The sequence below is a fragment of the Triticum urartu genome, chromosome 5A (assembly GCF_056163025.1).
Source record: "Triticum urartu cultivar PI428250 chromosome 5A, HENAU_Tu73, whole genome shotgun sequence".
Lineage (NCBI taxonomy): Eukaryota > Viridiplantae > Streptophyta > Magnoliopsida > Poales > Poaceae > Triticum > Triticum urartu.
Genome location: NC_141877.1, coordinates 448,837,983 through 448,859,889, shown reverse-complemented (window position 1 = coordinate 448,859,889; position 21,907 = coordinate 448,837,983).

The window sequence follows — 21,907 nt, the reverse complement described above, 5'->3', positions numbered from 1 at the left end:
ACTAATGTGTTTGTGAGAATTGCAGGATAACACAGGTAGTAGTCTCTCATTGATTCGGTTTACCTACCGGAGATGACCCCTAAAAATATATGAAGACATTGAAGACAAAGGTGGTATGTGAAGATATTCACATTGAAGACTATGACAAGAGAAGACATCGTGTGAAGACTATGGAGCGCGAAGACTTAGTTGTTTCATTGTTTCCTTTTCTTCTTTGTTGAGTCATAGGAACCACCGTACTGTTAAGTGGGGTTCCAGTGAACAAAGTCAGAGTGACTGAAGTGATGCTTAACCAAAATCCTATGTCTTCGAGCAAAGACAATGAGAGCAAATCTTATCCAAAGCTGGATGAGTCAACTTTACTTGTAGCCCAAGTAAAGTTGTCGTGTGTGTTTGAAATCTGACCGTTGGAACACGTGTCAGTTCCTTAGTGACCCAGGGTCATTTCGGACAAATCAGGTCGGGTTGCCTAGTGGCTATAAATAGCCCACCCCTACACCATAAATTGGTGGCTACTCAGAGTTAGTGCACGGCTTTTGTCATTTGAGAGCAACCCACCTCCGAAGCTTTTGAGAGAGAAATCCTTGCGAGGACAAAGCCCTAAACACCCAGAGCCAAAGAGTGTTAGGCATCACTGAAGTCTTCTTGTCTGTGTGATCTGAAGACTTGTTACACTTGAGGATTGTGAATGCTCCACCCGGTTAGGCATCGCGTTCTGAGCGTCCAAGAGTCATTGTGGATCGCCGGTGAATGAAGTCTGTGAAGGTTTGGAAGTCTACCTTGAAGATTTACCTGGGTGATTGGGCGAGGACCGTGTGTCCTTAGCTCAAGGGGAATAAGGTGAAGACACGGTCTTCTGAGTTAAATCTCAGCCTCCCTAACCAGACGTATAGTTGTCACAACAACTGGAACTGGTCCAACAAATCATTGTCTTCTTCACTAAGCAACTGGTTCTATCCTTCCCATCTCTTTATTTACAGTTGGTCCTTGTGAAGTCATTGCCTGTTTGCATTATCTATTTGTCTTCACTGTGTGACTGTTTGTTCTGATTGGCTTCATACTATCTTCCATCATGATCCGTACTGCCTAGCTGCTATTAGTCTTCATGCTTTCACTTCATTGAATACTTGACTATGGCTTGCCTAGTGTAGTCTACCTTCCGCTGCATGTTTATAGGTTCATTTCTATCGTTTGTCTTCGAAACTTCCATGTTTTGAAGACTTTCATAAAAATCACCTATTCACCCCCTCTAGTCGATAACTAGCACTTTCAATTGGTATCAGAGCAGGGTACTCCCTTGTTCTATGTGATTCGGTTTAACCACCTGGAGTTTTAGCTATGTCGATTGCAGGGATAATCAAAGTCTCCGCTGCTTTCCCCGTCTTGGATGGAACTGAATATCCCTACTGGAAGAATAAGATGCGCATGCATCTTGAAGCCATTGATGTCGACCTTTGGTATGTCGTCAAGAATGGTGTTCCCAAGGCTGGTGAAGGTGTCACCGCTGCTAATGTCAAGAAGTTCGTTCAACTAGATTCTACTGCCAAGAACATCATCTGTGGTCATCTGACCAAAGGATAATATGGCCGTGTGAGTGCTCTGGAAACATCGCAGCTAGTCTGGGACTGGCTCTCCAAGGTCAACGAAGGTGTTTCAACCCAGAGAGATCAAAGGATCAGTGTTCTTCGCAACCTCTTCAACCACTTCAAGAGAAACGACAATGAGAATGTTCAGCTCATGTTTGATCGCCTCACTGATATCACAAATGAGCTCCAAGCTCTCGGTGCTACTGAGATCACCAAGCATGAAATCGTCAAGACGCTCCAGAGATCTCTTGACAGCTCATTTGACACCCTAGCCCTGATGATTCAAGAACGCCCTGACTTCAAGACACTCGATCCGTCTGACATACTTGAAAGGCTCAACACACATGAGTTTCAGCTTACTAAGAAAAGAGAGATCTACAGTCCCAACTATGGCCGAACTCGTGCTTTGAAGGCAAAAGCTGTTTCCTCTTCTGAAGAAGAATCTGACTGCAGTTTTGATCATCCTGAAGACATTGGAAAGGAGCTTGCTATGCTTGTGAAGAAGTTCCAGAAATTCACCAAGAAGAAAGGCTTTAGAAAGTATTCTCGATCCAGCTCAAGAAATGATGAAGCCTCTACCCATGACTACAAGAAGAGAACATGCCACAATTGCAAGAAACCTGGTCACTACATCTCCGAGTGTCCGCAGTGGGACAATGAGAACAAGAAGAAGAAGAGCAAGGAATATGATTCTGATGACAAGAAGAAGAAATACTCAAAGTCTTTTTCCAAGTCTTCCTCGAAGTCTTCATCACACAGCAGAAGGAAGCCTTTGCAAGTTCTGAAGCCATTCAGTCTGAACTTCTTGGTGACAAAAAAATCAGTCAGGAAGGGCGGCGGACAGCACCGTGAGAACACTACTAAGGACCTGCCACCAGATCTCTATGAGCTATACAAGTCAGATCCAGAAGAGACCTATGGAGAACGCAAGAACCGAATCCAATGGATTCGAAGACATTGGGCAGAGGAATGGTTCAAGTACAAATTTGTCACTGACGAATATGCTGAAAATAATGCCATCAAGGGCCCCTGGGGAGATATTATATACAAAGGTCTTCAGCCCAAGTCAAAGTCCGAAGCTATTGCTCAAGGCTTCTACCCTTGCATGATCCGTGGACCTCAGCCTGCTAATGCCGACCATCCTCTCTGTTATGGTGTCGTGAAGACAATCTCTTTAAGCGCAACTTCCAGTTTGCCAAAACTTCTGCCAAAGAGAACAAGAAGTCACTAGGGCTAGACTTCAACCCCGGTCCCTCTACTCCTCGTGCCGACGGCACACGCGATGCTGAACCCAATATTGTTGGGCCCTTCTACAACCTTGAAGGTCTCATCACTTACATTCAGGTTCAAGGGGCAGTCGTGGATCACTCTGCAGATGACGCTAATTCTGACGAAGCGCCTGCACCACCGAAGCCTGTGAAGCAAAAGAAACCAAAGGCTTCAAAGCCCTCCTCTGCACCAAAAGTTTCGTGGGAGAAGCCTCTAGCCACTGCACCTCCTGAAGCCAGTGTGCAGTCTGAAGATCTCTCTCGCATCTCCAAGTCTGACAAGATGAAGAGCCCATGCAACCAACTGGTCAAGCATTGACCCCTGCTGCCGTTCTAAGGAATGAGAACGAAGCCATTGATCTGTCTAGCGACAACGATCTTGGGGATGATGCTCTTGAGCTGCTTATAAAGAGCAAGCAAGAGGCGGAAATCTTCAATGATCTTCCCCTCTTTGATGTGGAGATCCTGTACAAGTTCATTGATGAGTGGTTCGGCAGCCCAGACCTCAGTTTTGATGATCTTCAACTCCTAATTGGCCTCAACATAGGTGTCCTCCGTCGCCAAGTTAGGGCATGGAAGATCGAACTGCTCGGCCTCATCTCCTACTCCGTCTAGCAGTTCCTCGAGTGGTAAATAAAAACTGTTTTTACAGTCCTTTTTGATCCGATAGATTCATGCTTTTCAACCACAAGTGGTTTCTGTCCCTACAAAGTTGGATCTATCATGTTCTGCATCTCATAACATGCCTAGTATGTTCACTTATGCTTCACAAAGTAGTTAGATTCCTCACTTGTACTTATTCGTGGATTCGTACAAATCTGGAACCAAATCTCTACATATGAGTGAATGTCTTCGCACTATGAGGTCAATGTCTTCTAAACTGATTTATCTTCAAAATCTTCTGAGAATGCATATGACCTCTTCCCCTTCCCTCGCATCTCTAATGCCATCACAGGTATATGTCCGTGGGAGAATCCCTTGGTTCTCATAGTCTGCATTCATTTGCAGAGTTCTTACAACATCACATCAATTCTCCCGAAGCTAATTCTTGTCTGACCAGCAGAAGGAAGCCTTTGCATGTTCTGAAGCCTTTCAGTCTGAACTTCATGGCAACAGAAAAATCAGTCAGGAAGGGCGGCAGACAGCGCCGTGAAAACACTGCTAAGGACCTACCACCGGATCTGTATGATTTATACAAGTCAGATCCAGAAGAGACCTATGGAGAACGCAAGAACCAAATCCAATGCATTTGAAGACATTGGGCAGAGGAATGGTTCAAGTACAGATTTGTCACTGACAAATATGCTGAAAAGAATGCCATCAAGGGCCCCTGGGGAGATATTATATACAAAGGTCTTCAGCCCAAGTCGAAGTCCGAAGCTATTGCTCAAGGCTTCTACCCTTGCATGATTCGTGGACCTCAGCCTGCTAATGCCGACCCATCCTCTCTGTTATGGTGTCGTGAAGACAATCTCTTTAAGCGCAACTTCCAGTTTACCAAAACTTCTGCCAAAGAGAACAAGAAGTCGCTTGGGTTAGACTTCAACCCTGGTCCCTCTGCTCCTCGTGCCGACGGCACACGCGATGCTGAACCCAATATTGTTGGGATCTTCTACAACCTTGAAGGTCTCATCACTCACATTCAGGTTCAAGGGGCAGCCGTGGATCACTCTGCAGATGACGCCCATTCTGACGAAGCGCATGCACCACCGAAGCCTGTGAAGCAAAATAAACCAAAGGCTTCAAAGCCCTCCTCTGCACCAAAAGTTTCGTGGGAGAAGCCTCTAGCCACTGCACCTCCTGAAGCCAGTGTGCAGTCTGAAGATCTCTCTCGCATCTCCAAGTCTGACAAGATGAAGAGCCCATGCAACCAACTGGTCAAGCATTGACCCCTGCTGCCGTTCTAAGGAATGAGAACGAAGCCATTGATCTGTCTAGCGACGACGATCTTGGGGATGATGCTCTTGAGCTGCTTATAAAGAGCAAGCAAGAGGCGGAAATCTTCAATGATCTTCCCCTATTTGATGTGGAGATCCTGTACAAGTTCATTGATGAGTGGTTCGGCAGCCCAGACATCAGTTTTGATGATCTTCAACTCCCAATTGGCCTCAACGTCTCCTTCCATGGAGCTATTGCTCCTGAGCTAGCTCTTGCACAGAGAATTGTTGAGCTGAAGCACAAGATTGACTATGAAAAGGCTCAGTCCAAGAAGCACATGGCCAAGCTCAATGTGGCAGACGTCCAAAACTTCAAGGTCATGCTGCATGAGCTCAAGGAAGCTGTCGGATTTCGGGTTCCGGCAAACCCTTGAGGTTCAAATACTGGGGTGCGCGCGGAGATTTCGCCTTCTTGATTGCCCCCCTACCCTGGGGGTGGCTAGTCCTATTTATAGGCAAAGGCCCTGGGCCTCTTCCCAAATATTAAGCGGGAAGGGCGCCAATAATTGGCCATTTTGAAGGGGAACATCTGGTACACTTATCCTGACTAAAGTTGGTCCTCGCCTGCCAAAGGCTCTGGTGGTGACGCTGGCTTGGGCTCCACAATGACTTCCTCCCTGCCGTTGGACTGGTCTTGGTCTCATTGCACCGAAACGGGTGCCTTTACTTGATGCTCTCGCCTGCGCTTGCTCCCTTTGCACCAAAGAGGAAAGGAGGACACTGCGCGGGCTGGCGCCCGCCTGGCGCCCTTGGTCGTCATGGCTTGCACCATGGGCACCTTGTGAGGTACTCCGCCTTGATCTCTCCGCCTCCTCGCGAGCCAGCCTGATGAGGCCGTGCCTGAGGAAGCTTCGTGTCATCCGCCCCGCGAGGCTTGGCCCCTCGCGAGGGTCTTGGGTCTGTGTTGATGAAGATGGGCCGTGCTGGGACCCTCCTCGAGCCAGGCCGCAGGCCGCAGGCAGGCAAGTCTGGGGACCCCCGTTCCTAGAACACCGACAGTAGCCCCCGGGCCCAAGGCACGCCCGGACTTGGCCGTGCAGGGAGGCGAAAGGGAAAGAGCGAAGCGCCGCGGGCCCTAACAGCCTGCGGCCTTGGGCGCCGCGTGGCGGTTGATTGGACGTGGGCGTCTCCACTTCCCCACGGTGCCTCGGCAACTGCACGGATTGGACAAGTCCCTGCATGCAAAGCAGGTCATGATTACCTGCGATTGTGGGGGCCGACGGTTGGCCCTCGCCGTCTATAAGTACGGAGCGGCGCGCGTCCTTCCAGTTCATCCCCCCTTGCTTCTCCTTCTTCTTCATGGCTCCGTCGAGGAGGTTCTCGGCCGCAGATAAAGGGAAGGCTCGCCAGGTTGAGCCTGCCTCTCCCCAGCCCAAGCACGGCCGAGGGCGCCCTCGCAAACATCCTGTGGCCTCCACGGCAGCTCCCCGCGGCCATGGAGATGATTTCCAGCACGGTGACGGGCGGACTGCTACGGCCGGGGGGCGCGCTTTGGTCGCGCGTTCCCCTAGGCCGCGCTTTCGTGCTGCAGAGGTGCTGCCGGAGTTCGTTGTGTGGTCGGCTGAGCCGACTAGCACCCGGCTTCAACTTCATCGCTTCCTCCTCGACGAGCTCCCGGCTGGGGCCCCGGGTGGCCTCTGGCTTCAGGCAGACGGCTGCTGCAGCCGGGCCTCATGGGCTTCACTGGAGGTCTCTGCGGCCGGGAGCCTGGCCTTGACCCGCGGTTGGCAGACGTTTGCCCGCGCGCGTGGCCTGAGCCGTCGGTGCACCCTGCACTTCAAGTTTGACGGCGATGCCACCCTCTACGTGAGGGTGTTTGGGGAAGATGGTCGCCGCGCAGGGTGCTGCCCTGAGGACGACGACCGTGGCCGGGGACCTAGCCCCGGCGATGATGGAGAGGACAGCGCTCGCGTGATTGGCGGCGCTCGGGGTTCCCCAAGATTCACCGGTTCTTCCTCAGGCGGCGACTCTTCTAGCGGTGGCCGCGGTTAGCCTCCACGCCATCGTACCTTCTTGGGAGGTGGTAGCGCGTCTGCCCGCCGTCGCGCCTCAGTGAAGCGTGAGAGGGAGTCTGGCTGAGCCCCGGAGGCAGCTCGAGTCTTCCCTGCAGGCTGGTGTGAGGCGAGCTGCGCCTGATTTGTTCTTTCTTTTCCTTTTTCCTGCGTAAAAAGACAGTAGCATGGAGCCCCGCGAGGGCGTGTTTGGGTTATTGTTGTTAATCATCGCTTTGCTTCCGTTATCGTGCCTTCCGGCTACGTGCCCGCGCGTGGATAGTTCCCGGCCCTAGCCGTGGGGGGGGGGGGCGACCGACCCAGGCCCCGTGTTCGTGTCGCGGTGCCCGTGGGGCACGGACTGGAGGGGTGCTCCTGTAATGGACCCAGGTCGCGAAACCTTTGAACGACTAGGACGGAAACACTCACGAGGGCGCTCGACTGCCCCCCTTGCGAGGCCTTGCATAAGAGAAATCGAGGCAGGAGAGTGAAAAGTCGAAGAACCACAAGCCAAAGACGGCAACAGCTTCAATAAAACTTCGAATGAGAATGAACAAGCCAACTGCGGAAAGCAAATGAAAAAGCCGCGTCCGGCACCTAATCTAGTCTTCGACGTCTTCTCACCAGCGCGGAGCTAAGTGCTGCCACTGGGCGTGGGAGGGAGCCCCAGGGCCTGAGGCCGGCGCTCTTGAGACTCCGGGGCGTGTACAGCCCCAACTCATTATTATGTGAGAGTGTCATGGGCGGCGAGCTTCACAGGCGTTGGCCTTCTTCACAGGCTTCAGGCCTTTCTTGGGGGGAGCAGGCTTCACGGGCATTTGCCCTCTTCACAGGCTCCGGGCCTTTTCCCAAGCGCGATAGCTTCACAGGCATTCGCCTTCTTCACAGGCTCTGGGCCTTTTCTAAAAAGGATAATCTTCGCAGGCATTCGCCTTCTTCACAGGCTCTGGGCCTTTTCCAAAAAGGATAATCTTCACAGGCATTCGCCTTCTTCACAGGCTCTGGGCCTTTTCCAAAAAGGATAATCTTCACAGGCATTCGCCTTCTTCACAGGCTCTGGGCCTTTTCCAAAAAGGATAATCTTCACAGGCATTCGCCTTCTTCACAGGCTCTGGGCCTTTTCCAAAAAGGATAATCTTCACAGGCATTTGCCTTCTTCACAGGCTCTGGGCCTTTTCCAAAAAGGATAATCTTCACAGGCATTCGCCTTCTTCACAGGATCTGGGCCTTTTTAGGGGTAGAACCTCCGGAGGTGCTGGATGTTCCATGCGTTCTGGACCAGCACCCCCTCCTGAGTCTCCAAGCGCGCGGAGCCAGGCCTGAAAACATGAACAACCTTGAACGGGCCCTCCCACATGGGAGAGAGCTCGTGCAGTCCCTCCCTGGAGAGAACCCGCCTGAGCATGAGGTCGCCTACCTCGAGAGTTCTGGGGCGGATGTTGCGGCAGTGATATCGTCGCAGTGCTTGTTGGTACCTCGCCGCTCGCAGCGTGGCCTCTCGGCGACGTTCCTCCCCCAGCATGAGGTCCATCCCCCGCATGGCGTCCTGCTGTGCCTCATCGAACGCCAGGACCCGTGCGGAGCGACGTCTGACCTCGTGAGGGAGGACCGCTTCGGCTCCGTAGACCAGGAAGAACAGGGTCTCTCCAGTCGGCTTGGTCGCGGTTGTGTGGATGGACCACAACACGGACTGAAGCTCGTCGTACCAACCTCTGCCGCAGGCCTCCAGCTTCTTCTTGAACGTCCTGGTCTCGAGGCCCCTCAGGACCTCTACGTTGGCTCGCTCGGCCTGGCCATTGCTTCGGGGGTGCACCACTGAAGCGTAGCATATCTGCGTTCCAAGGTTAGCACAGTATGTTTTGAAGAGGTTACTGGTGAACTGCGAACCGTTGTCTGTGATAATGCGGTTCGGCACCCCGGACCGGCTCACGATGCCCCTGATGAACTTGACCGCGGAACCCGCGGGGATGGTGCGGACGGCCTCTACTTCAGCCCACTTGGTGAACTTGTCCACGGCGACGTAGAGGTAGCGGTATCCCCCTGGCGCCCGAGGAAACGGGCCCAGGATGTCCCGCCCCCAGACTGCGAACGGCCATGAAAGGGGTATAGTCTGCAGGCCTCCTACCGGCTGATGGATCTGCTTGGCGTGGAACTGGCAGGCCTCACAAGCCTTCACCAGTTCGACGGCGTCATTGAGTGAGGTGGGCCAATAAAACCCACTGCGAAACGCCTTGCCGACGAGGGTCCATGATGATGAATGATGTCCACAGTCTCCGTCGTGTATATCTTCCAGCTGTTCCTTTCCTTGCTCCTTGGAGATGCAACGCAGGGATACATCGTTTGGTCACTTCCAGTAGATCTCTCCATCCTTGATGCAGTATGCCGTGGCCAGCCGTGCCACACGCTCCGCTTCCTCCTCCTTCTCCGGCAGGGTCCCTGATGATGTTGAGGACGAAGGAGTGTTGGCGTAGCAGACTCGGTGGCCTGCGGAAGCCGATCCTCATGAGCCCCCAGGCCCAGGGGCCTCGGGAGGCTCCGGAGGTGCTGGTGGCTCCTCGCGGACCATCTCCATCTCCGCCAGGGCTGCGGAACGCCTGGCCTCTTGAGCTTCCATGATGCCCCTCATGAGGCGCTGGTACGTGGCAGCCGCGTTCAGCAAGCCGTAAGGCATGCGAACGTAGCTGTGGGGTGGACCTTCGCAGCGCCCCACTCGCGAGGGCCAAAGGTGCTCCAGAGAGGCGACTCAATTGAGCCCTGGTATGTCGATGCAGACACGCAGCCTACCATCCTCGCCTGGATGGGGAGCTACAGCTGGTAGGCGGCGGCCGCATTTCATGACTCTTGACTCCTGTAGCTCCTGAATGGCCTTGTTGATGAACTCCTGAGGGTCTGGCTCTCCTTGCCTTACTCCTTCTTGAGGGAGACGTGCTTCGAAACACGCCTCCATGTGGTGCCCAAGCGCCTCCCTCGTGACCTTAGCCAAGTCGGTGGCCCTCCAGGGGAGAGCCCCCGAGCCCTGCCTGAGGAGGGCGCCGGGCACGCTTTCCTATGCGATGGAAGGAGGTTCCCCCTGGGCAGGCGCGGGCCCTGAGGGGCCGGGCTGGACGATGTCTTCTTCTTCTTGGGGGCGGTCTCGGGAAGCCTCCTGCTTCTGCGATCCGGGTCTTCCAGTGATGCGGCCTGAAAGGCTCGTTCCAGGGAACACACCGCGTCCTTCTCTTCACAGGGAACCATGATGACTCCGCCACTTCCTGGCATCTTGAGGACGTTGTAGCCGTGGTGAGTTACGGCCATGAACTTGGCCAGCGCTGGGTACCCAAGGATGGCGTTGTACGGCAGGCGAATGTGAGCGACGTCGAAGTCGATGAGCTCGGTGCGGTAGTTGTCGCATGCCCCGAAGGTGACAGGGAGGCGGACCTGCCCAATCGGGACCGTGGAGCCGTCGGTGACTCCGGAGAAAGGCTTGGTTGGCTGACGCTGGTTGTAGGGCACTTGGAGATTGTTGAATGTTTCCACGGACAGGACATTGAGCCCTGCCCCGCCATCGATGAGGGTCCTGGTGACCACCACGTTGCTGATGATTGGGGAACAAAGCATCGGGAGGACTCTGGCTGTGGCCGCACACTTGAGCTGATCTGCTGACCTGAACGTGATGGCGCACACCGACCATCTGAGAGGGCGCGTGGCTTCGAGCTTGGGGAGGACTGCATTCACTTCGTGGGCGAACTGCTTGAAGATGCGTTGAGAGGCTAGGGCTTGAGCCCTGCCTAGGATGCAGGCGATCGCGCGCGGCTCCTGGAAGCCCCCAGCCCCCTCGTCCTGATGGCGGTCCTCGTTTCTCCTTGGCTGCGGCGACAGCGGAGGGAGGCCTGCGTTGCCTTGCGGGCGATCCTTGCGAGGCTGATGCCTCCAGTCTCCCTCGCGAGGCGGGTCTTGCCAGCGATCCTCGCAAGGTCGATCGCGCCACCCTTGGCGCGGGCAGCGGTCTTCCCAGCGTCATGCGTTCCTTCCTCCTCCTCGACCGTAGCCCCGGTCACCGTGGTCGGGGCGACGACCGATCCTTCCTTCTCGCACGGCTCGGAGCTCTTGACATTCGTTGGTGTTGTGGGTGTGGAGGTTGTGGTACACACAGTACCGACTGCCCTTGGAAGATTCAGGCTGATCTCCGCCCCGCTTGGTGTCTGGTTCTGCCGTGAGCACGGCAGCCCCCTTGCGCTTCACATCCTTGGCCTTGGGCTTCTTCTCTTCTGGGTCCGCGGCAGGCAGCTCGAGGAGGGAGAGACGCCCTTCCTCAGCCCTGGCGCACTTGGTTGCCAAGTTGAACAACTCCAAGGAAGTGCACAGGTCTTCATGCATCGCCAGCTCCTCCTTCATCTTGACATCGCGCACGCCATCGGAGAAGGCTGAGATGATGGCCTCCTCGGTCACCTTGGGAATCTTGAGGCGTGCGTTGTTGAAGCGCTGGATGTACTTCTGCAGGGGCTCTCCGGGTTGTTGCTTGATGCGGCGCATGTCGCTCACGGCGGGTGGCCGGTCGTGAGTACCTTGGAAGTTGGCGATGAAGCGGGTGCACATCTCGTCCCAGGAGGAGATCGTGCCTGGAGCCAGGTTCAGGAGCCAGGTGCGGGCCCCGTCCTTGAGCGCCATGGGAAACCAGTTCGCCATGACCTTCTCGTCTTTGTTGGCGGCTTCGATGCCCAGCTCATAGAGCTGGAGGAACTCCGCAGGGTCGGCCGTGCCGTCGTAACGAGGAGGTAGGTCTGGCTTGAACTTGCCGGGCCATGCGACACTGCGTAGCTCGGTGGTGAAGGCACATCAGCCTGCTGTGGCCACAGGAGGCCTTGGGTGACGGAGAGCTCGGTCTTGCATGTCCCCACGCGCTGCAGCTGGGAGCAGCGCGGGGTCTTGACGTGCGGGAGCAGGAGCATGGTTGCGACGTGCTGGAGCAGGGAGCGCCCGGGCAGCTTCTTGCGGGCGAGGGACTTCTTGGCAGCTCTGCTCTTGCTGTGCTGGCACCTGACGGAGCGGGTTCCGCCCAAGGGCCACGCGCCTTGGAGCCATGGCGCCTTCTTGAGGAGGAGGCGGCTGGGGCGCCCCCAGAGCTTCGTCGCCCGCGCGGGGCGGGGTGCGGTGCAGCGGAACGGACGGCGCAGGAGAGCCCCCTGCGGCGCGGACGAGCTCGGCGACGCGGTCGAGCCATTCTTCGTAGATGTAGTCGACGGGACGGTAGCGCAGGAGCTCGTTTGCCGCGATGAGCGCAGCTCGAGCCTCCATGGGTGCGCGGAGCGCGCGGGACGAAGAACCAGCTGGGGTGAGCGAGGGAGTAGCGGTGCGACCGTCTTGCCGCACGGACGGATGCTGACACGACGCCTGTTGCTCGTTCCCCGCCGGGCCGGTGGCGGCGTTGACGGCAGGTGACAGGGAACGGCGAGGAGGCCCGCCGACAGGAGCCGTCTGGGCGATGCGGGAAGCGAGAGCGGCCCGGCGCTCGGCGCGGGCCCGACGAGCGTCAGACATGGACGCGATGGTCGGAGGAGAACGGGGTGGTGGAAGACGAATTCCGGTGCACCCCTACCTGGCGCGCCAAATGTCGGATTTCGGGTTCCGGCAGACCCTTGAGGTTCGAACACTGGGGTGCGCGCGGAGATTTCGCCTTCTTGATTGCCCCCCTACCCTGGGGGTGGCTAGTCCTATTTATAGGCAAAGGCCCTGGGCCTCTTCCCAAATATTGAGCGAGAAGGGCGCCAACAATTGGCCATTTTGAAGGGGAACATCTGGTACACTTATCCTGACTAAAGTTGGTCCTCGCCTGCCAAAGGCTCTGGTGGTGACGCTGGCTTGGGCTCCACAATGACTTCCTCCCTGCCGTTGGACTGGTCTTGGTCTCATTGCACCGAAATGGGTGCCTTTACTTGATGCTCTCGCCTGCGCTTGCTCCCTTTGCACCAAAGAGGAAAGGAGGACACTGCGCGGGCTGGCGCCCGCCTGGCGCCCTTGGTCGTCATGGCTTGCGTCACGGGCACCTCGTGAGGTACCCCGCCTTGGTCTCTCCGCCTCCTCGCGAGCCAGCCTGATGAGGCCGTGCCTGAGGAAGCTCTGTGTCGTCCGCCCCGCGAGGCTTGGCCCCTCGCGAGGGTCTTGGGTCTGTGTTGATGAAGATGGGCCGTGCTGGGCCCCTCCTCGAGCCACGCCGCAGGCCGCAGGCAGGCAAGTCTGGGGACCCCCGTTCCCAGAACGCCGACAGAAGCGTTCCACAAGAAACGTGAAGAAGCTAAAGGTTCTCGAGAGCGCATGAAACACCTGGCTGCCAAATGTGTTCAAGGCTACAATGAAGCTGAAAAGCGCAAGGCTCTGGGGCGACCTGGCATCGACCCGAGAATGGCTGCTGTCGGTGTCAAAACCAGCGGATCTCGGGTAGGGGGTCCCGAACCGTGTGTCTAGGCCGGATGGTAACAGGAGGCAAGGGACACGAAGTTTTACCCAGGTTCGGGCCCTCTCGATGGAGGTAAAACCCTACGTCCTGCTTGATTAATATTGATGATATGGGTAGTACAAGAGTAGATCTACCACGAGATCAGAGAGGCTAAACCCAAGAAGCTAGCCTATGGTATGATTGTGGATGTGTATGTTGTCCTACGGACTAAAACCCTCCGGTTTATATAGACACCGGAGAGGGTTAGGGTTACATAGAATCGGTTACAATGGTAGGAGATCTGAACATCCGTATCGCCAAGCTTGCCTTCCACGCCAAGGAAAGTCCCTTCCGGACACGGGACGGAGTCTTCAATCTTGTATCTTCATAGTCCAGGAGTCCGGCTTGAAGGTATAGTTCGGCTATCCGAACACCCCTTATCCAGGACTCCCTCAGTAGCCCCCGAACCAGGCTTCAATGACGATAAGTCCGGCGCGCAGATTAACTTCGGCATTGCAAGGCGGGTTCTCCTCCAAATTCCGTGTACCTGTTTGAATAAAGTCCGGTTTCTTGTAGATGTTGAGCTCCTTAGCTTCTACGCCCAATAATGGCCATTTCCCACGTGTCAAACGAATATGAAAAGTCTGAGTGTTTTTTTGTTCACACCCCTAGCCGCGTAAATGAGCTGCCCTATTTAAGGGGATGAGGATTTAGATCCAATCCACACCTTCTCCCCTCCACGAGTGTTCATCAGAGCGCATCCGACAAAGGTCCATTCCACCATGGCCAGCCGCCACAACTCCTTTGCTCGCCCTTCCAGCCCTAAGCCTGGATATTGGGAGAGATGTTCCACTCCGCATAGCGAGCTAGTGACGCTCTAGACCAAGGGATTTCTCCCCCGACCTATATGGTCCCGGTTCGAGCCGGTCTTGCCGTCTACAACGGCGGAGAGCAAGCAGAGAATGCCCCTAATCCATCTAAAGGAGAGCGGGTGTGCCTTGTCCCTTACTTAATAAGGGGGCTCAGATTTCCCATCCACCCATTTCTCCGGGGGCTGCTGGAGTTCTACGGCCTCCAGCTACATCATCTCACGCCTGCCTCAGTATTGCATATCGCGGGCTTCGTAGCCCTTTGCGAGCTGTTCTTGGGTATTGAAGCTCATTTCAGACTGTGGAAGGAGCTGTTTTGCCTCGTGCCCCGTTCCGAGAAAGGGTCAATATATCAAGTGGGCAGAGCCGAAGTATGGCGCATTGCCGGGACCGGATATCTGTTCGGAACTCCAAAGAAGGCGTCCGAAGATTGTCCCTCGGAATAGTTCTATATAGAAGACGTCCCACTGTTGGATCCTGTCCGGATCGGCCTCCCAGAATTCGATAGTGCTCCCTTAAAGAAGCGCCTAAGCTGGCGTCCACGGACCCCTCAAAGCGAAAGTGACAGGAACATCGTTTACCTGATGGGCCGAATAAGATTGTTGGCCCATTCCGGACTAACCATGATCGGAGTTATGGCCGAATGCATCATGCGGGGGGTGCAGCCGCTTCAGTATAGAAGCCACCCCATGTGGGATTTCAACGGGGAGGAAGACGCCACCCGCTACAGCCGTAAAGGGCCGGATTCAGTTGCCGCTCTATTAAAGATCTTGTCCACTTCGTACAAGGGAGAAGAGGAGGAATTTCTCCGCGTGAACCCACAGGGTGGATTATCTATGCACAGTCCCCCAAACTGGGTAAATGGTCGCATCTACTTGCTCATCCGTTTAGTGTTCCCATTGTTAAATACTTAGTCTGATGACCTCAACACAGGAACTGCGCGATGCTGTTAAGGAAATAAGCAGCCCACCTCCACAACCCGAGGACCCAGGACGGTCTCTCGACCCGGCCTCTCAAGAGGATCCGGACATATCTGTGGAGCTGATTGATGGAGTGTTCCATCAATTGAGCGAGGACAACACCTTGGTGGCCATTACGGCCGATTACCCAGGGCTAATCCCGACGCCCCAGGTACCTGAGATCGAAGTCCCAGTACCCCGGATAGGGGTCCGTCCATGCGTGTTCAATTTCCTAATTGCAACCGAACTTTGCAGGGGAGGTTGTTGAGGCGGAAGGCCGAACCTGCGGCGACAAGCCAATGAGGGGCCGCAGGGCCCCGTGGGCAGAAAAGTGGTGTAGTCCGGACTGAGGCATCAGCGCAAAGGTATGGCGCGCCCCTCTATCCCAGTTGTTATACCTTTGAGGTACATTTGACACTCGCGCCCTATTCAGGACAAAGAGACCTCTCCGGACTATATCCGGAGAGGCTTCCAACCGCGCCTCCACCAGCCAGGCTCCAAAGCCTGGTCCGGGGGCAAAGGCGAACGCAAGGCGCGTGCCGGACGTTCCTCCGACGGAGGATACGGACGGGTTGTCTGCCACCAACTCTGAGGTGGAAAGTGCCATGAACCACAGGCGTCACCGGACAATTCTTCGCGACGCTTGCTTCTCCCAAGAGGCGTTAGATGCCTTCAATTCGGGAGATGCGCACCTCCGTGCCGCTCAAAATGGTCTAGCCAGAGCCACGAAGCAATATGTAAAAGACATACGGGTAAGAAAATTTTGGTAAATATATATGTAGCAGTAGCCCCTGAGACTTGAAACAGTTAGAATAACTGGTTTATGGATCATTTGATATGCAGGTTCTTACAGAAAAGAATTCCCTACTGTCCCAGGAGCTGGAAGAGTGCAAAGCCCAACTAGAGGCCGCACTAGCCGCAGCAAGGGAGCCTAAGGAGGCCCCCTCTGGTAATATACATTTCGAAAGATAAGTATTTTGCGAAGCATGGCTTTGGTGCGAATCTGACAAATAAAATTGCAGATGGCGCCGGATTGAATCCGGAAAAGCAACATCTCCTACGCCAGCTAAAGGCTGGTGAGAGGGTGCTATTAAAGGTGATGGGGGAGAAGAACGTTCTCCAAGATGCCAACACCCGGCTGGGCTTCGAGCTGAAAGATGTTCGTGCCCAGCTATCAGACTCCCTGAAGGAGAATCAGCGGCTTCGGTGCAGCATATTTAGTAAGTGCTTGAACGAACCATTTGAAAGAAAGTTCAGCGGGGAAGTCGACTCACAGAGCAATGTCTGTAGGTGTGTTAACAGGTCGTCCGGCGGAGGAGATGCCCGGTTCTACGGGTGACCTTCTTCCCGAGCTCTCGCAACTGCTCGATCGAGTTCGTCAGGCGATACGAGGCATCGCCCAGGCCCTGTGTCCATCCATCTCCATGCCCGAAGGTATTGGAGAGCTTGCGGAGAAGCTAAAGGGAGCACATCGGCGCTTCCAATTGTGGAAGATATCAGCCTGCCGTCAAGGCGCTAGGGAGGCCTGGGCCATGGTGAAGAGGCGGTACTCAAAGGCTGACCCCAACCACATGGCCGAGGTCGGTCCTATAGGGCCCGATGGGAAGGAGATCCCTGTAAGCTTAGTGTACGGCCAAGTAGAGTTGGCCGCAAAGTACTCCCAGCAGGACTGTAAATTAGACAGCCTGTTAGATGGTATTGAAGAGGAATACAATCAGTCAAAATGACTGTGTAATCGAATTGACATTTATAATGCCTTCTAGCCGGATTGTAGATCATTTGTCATGGCCGACCTTTTTGCTTCAACCTCGGGGCCTGACGGTCCGGAGTGTGTCCGAATTCCCATGCGGTTATATAGGAACCGGGAAATGCGTGGAGACCAGGCGTAGGGGTCATTAGTGCATGAACAGACAAGTGCCCGACTAGTTATGTTATATTACATGGTTAGTAAGAAACATCTTCTAGGGAGAATAGTTCCGTTAGGGGTTCCTTTCCCTGGGGGCATGCCCTAAAGTGCATGTCCATGCTGCGAAAAGAAACGCAGGAAAAACGCCTGGGGGCACATAGATAAAGAAAAAGATCATCTTTAGTTCACCGACCGAATATTCTCTTAAGAACGCTAGCTTTCGGCTTCACCCAGTCTGAGGTACACGTCCGTCTGATCCGGCAGTAACAATCGCAGAGGTGCTCCCTTTACCACCTAGCCGAATAATCGGGAACGTAGGGGTAAGCACAGGAGCCAGGCAACCCAGCTTGGCCAAAACTTAAGTCATATCGATGCATATGATGGTGAATAAAAGGTACATGCGGAAGTTTGACACATGTGTTAGGCATGAAGCCCGTATAAATAAGCTTCTATTTAAAGAAGCCCCCAGGTTTACTGAGCGCGGATAGCGCGTCAATTTGTGAGCCTTTATAGGTTATAAGAGAGAGAAAAAGGGAGAAGGAGAGAAATGTAAGACGGACAGTATATAAAAAATGGACAGAGTAAGGAGACGAACACAGGATCCGACGCTTGGCATAGAATCTTCGGAGACGGCTGCGTTCCATGGGTTCGGCTCGAGTCGGTTATCTGATGCATTTCGCAGGCGGTACGCTCCACCAGTCAAGACTTGGTCAATTATGAAGGTACCTTCCCACTTGGGCTTGAGTTTGTCCTTTTTCTTGTCCGGCAAGCATAGAACTAATTCGCCAACGTTGTAATTTTTGGCCCGTACTTCTCTGCTTTGGTATCTTCGAGCTTGCTGTTGATAGAATGCAGAACGGGCTTTCGCCACGTCACGATCCTCGTCTAATGCGTCCAAACTGTCCTGCCGATCGAGCTCGGCTTATCTTTCCTCGTACATGCGCACTCGAGGTGAGTCATGAATTATGTCGCAAGGCAGAACTGCCTCTGCACCGTACACCATGAAGAATGGTGTGTATCCGGTGGTGCGATTCGGCGTGGTCCGTAGCCCCTAGAGTACGTAGTCGAGTTCCTCTACCCAGTGCATGTTAGATTCCTTGAGGGACCGCACTAGTATGGGTTTGATGCTGCTCATGATAAGACCATTTGCACGTTCGACCTGGCCGTTTGTTTGTGGGTGATAGACGGAAGCATAATCGAGCTTTATGCCCATGTTTTTGCACCAGAGTTTTACCTCGTCGGCCGTAAAGTTCGTGCCATTATCAGTGATGATGCTGTGGGGGACGCCGTAACGGTGTACGACCCCGGATATGAAGTCTATCACAGGTCCGGATTCGGCCGTCTTAGCAGGCTTGGCTTCTATCCATTTGGTGAACTTACCCACCATGACCAGTAAGTATTTGTGCTTGTGGGTTCCGCCTTTAAGGGGTCCAATCATATCAAGCCCCCAGACTGCAAAGGGCCAAGTGATGGGGATAGTTTGGAGGGCGGTGGGTGGCATATGGCTTTGGTTTGCAAAGAGCTGGCAGCCGGTGCATTGTTGGACTAAGTCCTGAGCGTCTGCCCGTGCCGTCGGCCAATAAAAGCCTGTACGGAAGGCCTTGCTTACCAGGGACCGGGCTGCAGCGTGATGACCGCCGAGTCCGGCATGGATTTCAGCCAGAAGATTCCACCCCTCCTCTTCGGAGATGCACCTTTGAAGGACTCCGATAGTGCTTTTCTTATAAAGCTCTCCCTCGTGGACTCTGTAGGCTTTGGATCCCCGCACTATGCAGCGTGCCTCATTTTGGTCCTCGGGGAGTTCCTGCCTAGTAAGGTAGGCGAGGAATGGTTCTGTCCATGGGGCGATGATGGCCATTATTACGTGGGCTGAAGGTGTTATTTCAATGGCAGAGCCTCCGATTGTGTCAGAATGTTCGGTGTCGGGCAGTGCGGTTGGGTCCGGGCTGTTATTGTTCTGCTCCCCTTCCCATGCCACGGATGGCTTGAAAAGCCTTTCCAAGAAGATGTTGGGGGGGGCTACATCGCGTTTTGCGCCCATGCGTGCTAGGACATCCGCCGCCTGATTATTTTCCCGGGCTATATGGTGAAATTCAAGTCCCTCGAACCGAGCTAACATTTTTAGGACGGCGTTGCGGTAAGCTGCCATTTTCGGATCCTTGGCATCTAAAGTCTCCATTTATTTGGGAGATTGCAAGGTTCGAGTCCCCGCGCACCTCTAGGCGTTGGATGCCCATGGATACTGCCATCCGGAGACCATGTAGAAGGGCCTCATATTCGGCTGCATTGTTGGAGTCCGTGTACAGAATCTGTAGTACGTATTGAACTGTGTCTCCTGTGGGGGACGTCAAAACAACGACAGCCCCCAGTCTAGCCAACATTTTGGAGCCGTCGAAATGCATGATCCAATTTGAATATGTGCCGTACTCTCTAGGGAGTTTGGCCTCTGTCCATTCTGCGACAAAGTCGGACAAAACTTGTGACTTGATGGCTCGTCGTGGCTTATAAGTTATGTCGAACGGGAGGAGCTCGATGGCCCATTTCGCAATCCGGCCCATTGCGTCACGGTTGTTTATAATGTCGTTAATTGGTACTTCCGAGGCTACTGTTATTGAACACTCTTGAAAGTAGTGTCGTAGCTTCTAGGTTGCCATGAATACCGCGTACGCAATCTTTTGATAATGCGGGTACCGTGATTTGCAGGGAGTGAGGACAGTGGACACATAATAGACCGGCCTTTGAAGGGGTAATTTGTGTCCGTCCGCTTCTCGTCCGACGACGAGCACTGCGCTTACCACCTGATGTGTTGCTGCGATGTACAATAGCATTGGTTCGCCGGTGTTTGGCGCGGCCAGGAATGGGTTTGTTGCCAGTATGGCTTTTATTTCGTCGAGTCCGGCCGTGGTTCCGTCCGTCCATTTGAAGTGTTCGATGCGCCGAAGGAGGCGGTAAAGGGGAAGGGCCTTTTCTCCTAAGAGGGAGATAAAGCGGCTTAGAGCCGCCACACATCCGGTTAACTTTTGTATTTGTTTGAGGTCCTTTGGGATATCCAGTTGCGACAAAGCTCGGATCTTGGCTGGATTTGCTTCAATTCCTCTGCTGGATACAATGAAGCCCAAGAGCTTTCTGGCTGGAACGCCGAAAACGCATTTTTCTGGGTTGAGCTTGATGCCGTATGTTCGGAGATTATCAAATGTGAGTCTCAAGTCGTCTACTAGAGATTCAACATGTCTTGTTTTGACGACCACATCATCTACGTATGCCTCCACTGGCTTGCCAAACATGTCTGAATCATGCGCTGATATGTTGCACCGGCATTTTTGAGCCCGAAGGGCATCGTGTTGAAGCAGAATGGCCCGTATGGTGTGATAAATGCCGTTGCGGCTTGGTCTGGTTCTGCCATCTTGATTTGATGGTAGCCAGAATATGCGTCGAGGAAACACAACGAATCGTGTCCTGCGGTCGCATCGATAATTTGATCGATGCGGGGGAGGGGGAAGGGATCCTTCGGGCAAGCCTTGTTAAGGTCTTTAAAATCAACACACAGGCGCCAGGATTTGTCCTTCTTTGGTACCATCACCAGGTTTGCTAGCCAGTCTGGATGTTTTATATCTCTGATGAATCCGGCCTCTAATAGCTTTGCTAGCTCCTCTCCCATAGCCTGTCTCTTAGGTTCGGAAAAACGCCGGAGAGCCTGTTTGACAGGTTTGAATCCTGTTTGGATATTTAAGCTGTGCTCGGCCAGCCTGCGTGGGATTCCTGGCATGTCTGAAGGGTGCCAGGCGAAAATGTCCCCGTTCTCTCGTAGGAACTCTCGCAATGCGGCGTCGACATCAGGGTTTAACTGTGCCCCGATGGAAGCTGTTTTATTGGGGTCCGTTGGATGGACTTGGAATTTGACTATTTCGTCCGCTGGTTTAAAGGAGGTGGATTTGGATCTTTTGTCGAGTACCACATCGTCCCTATTCACCATAGAGCGCAGCGCAGTCAACTCAGCCGCTAGGGCTTCAGATAGTGCCTCGAGGGCCAGTGCGGCTGTCTTGTTTTCGGTGCGGAGTGCTATGTCCGGATCACTAGAGAGAGTGATGATCCCATTAGGCCCGGGCATCTTGAGCTTCATGTACCCGTAATGGGGTATTGCTTGGAAGATTGTAAACGCTTCCCGCCCTAGCAGAGCGTGATATCCGCTACTGAACGGGGCCACTTGGAACATGACCTCTTCGGACCTGTAATTATCTGGCGTGCCGAACACCACATCTAGTGTGATTTTTCCTGTACAGCGCGCTTCCCGACTGGGGATTATTCCTCTAAAGGTTGTGCTACTTCGCTCAATGCGGTTCCAGTCTATTTCCATTTTTTGAAGGGTTTCCTCATAAATGAGGTTCTATCTGCTGCCGCCATCCGTGAGTACCTTGGTAAGACGAAAGCCGTCCACTATTGGACTGAGGACCAATGCGGCTCGTGCTCGGGCTGTTCGGAATTTAGGTTCATCACTGGCGTTAAAAGTGATAGCCGTGTCACTCCATGGGTTTATTGTTGCTACTTGGTAGACTTTGGCAAGGCTGCGGAGTGTTCTTTTTCGCATATTATTTGATGCGAAAGTCTCGAAGACTGTTGATACCGTACTGGTGTCTCTGGGGTGGCTTTCTGTGGCTTCTGGAATTAGAAGATCTTCGCCAATTTTTGCCACCTGCTGGAGTATCCAACATGCTCTAAGGCTATGAGTTGGTGTGGTGCCCTCTGCACTGTGAATTTTACAGGGTCCATTAAGCCATCCTTCCAGCATGGTTCCGTGCCCTTTAGAGGGCTTTTGCTTTTTGGTATTGAACCCGGGTGTCTGGCGATGATGCACCCTTTTATTTCGGACTGGGTTTGTATTCAAGGCCGGATTGTCCCAAAATTTTATTTCGGTTTTCCAGGCGCTTTCCATTGCACAGTACTTTCTTACTATGGACGCCAAGTCAGCGAAGCGTGTAATA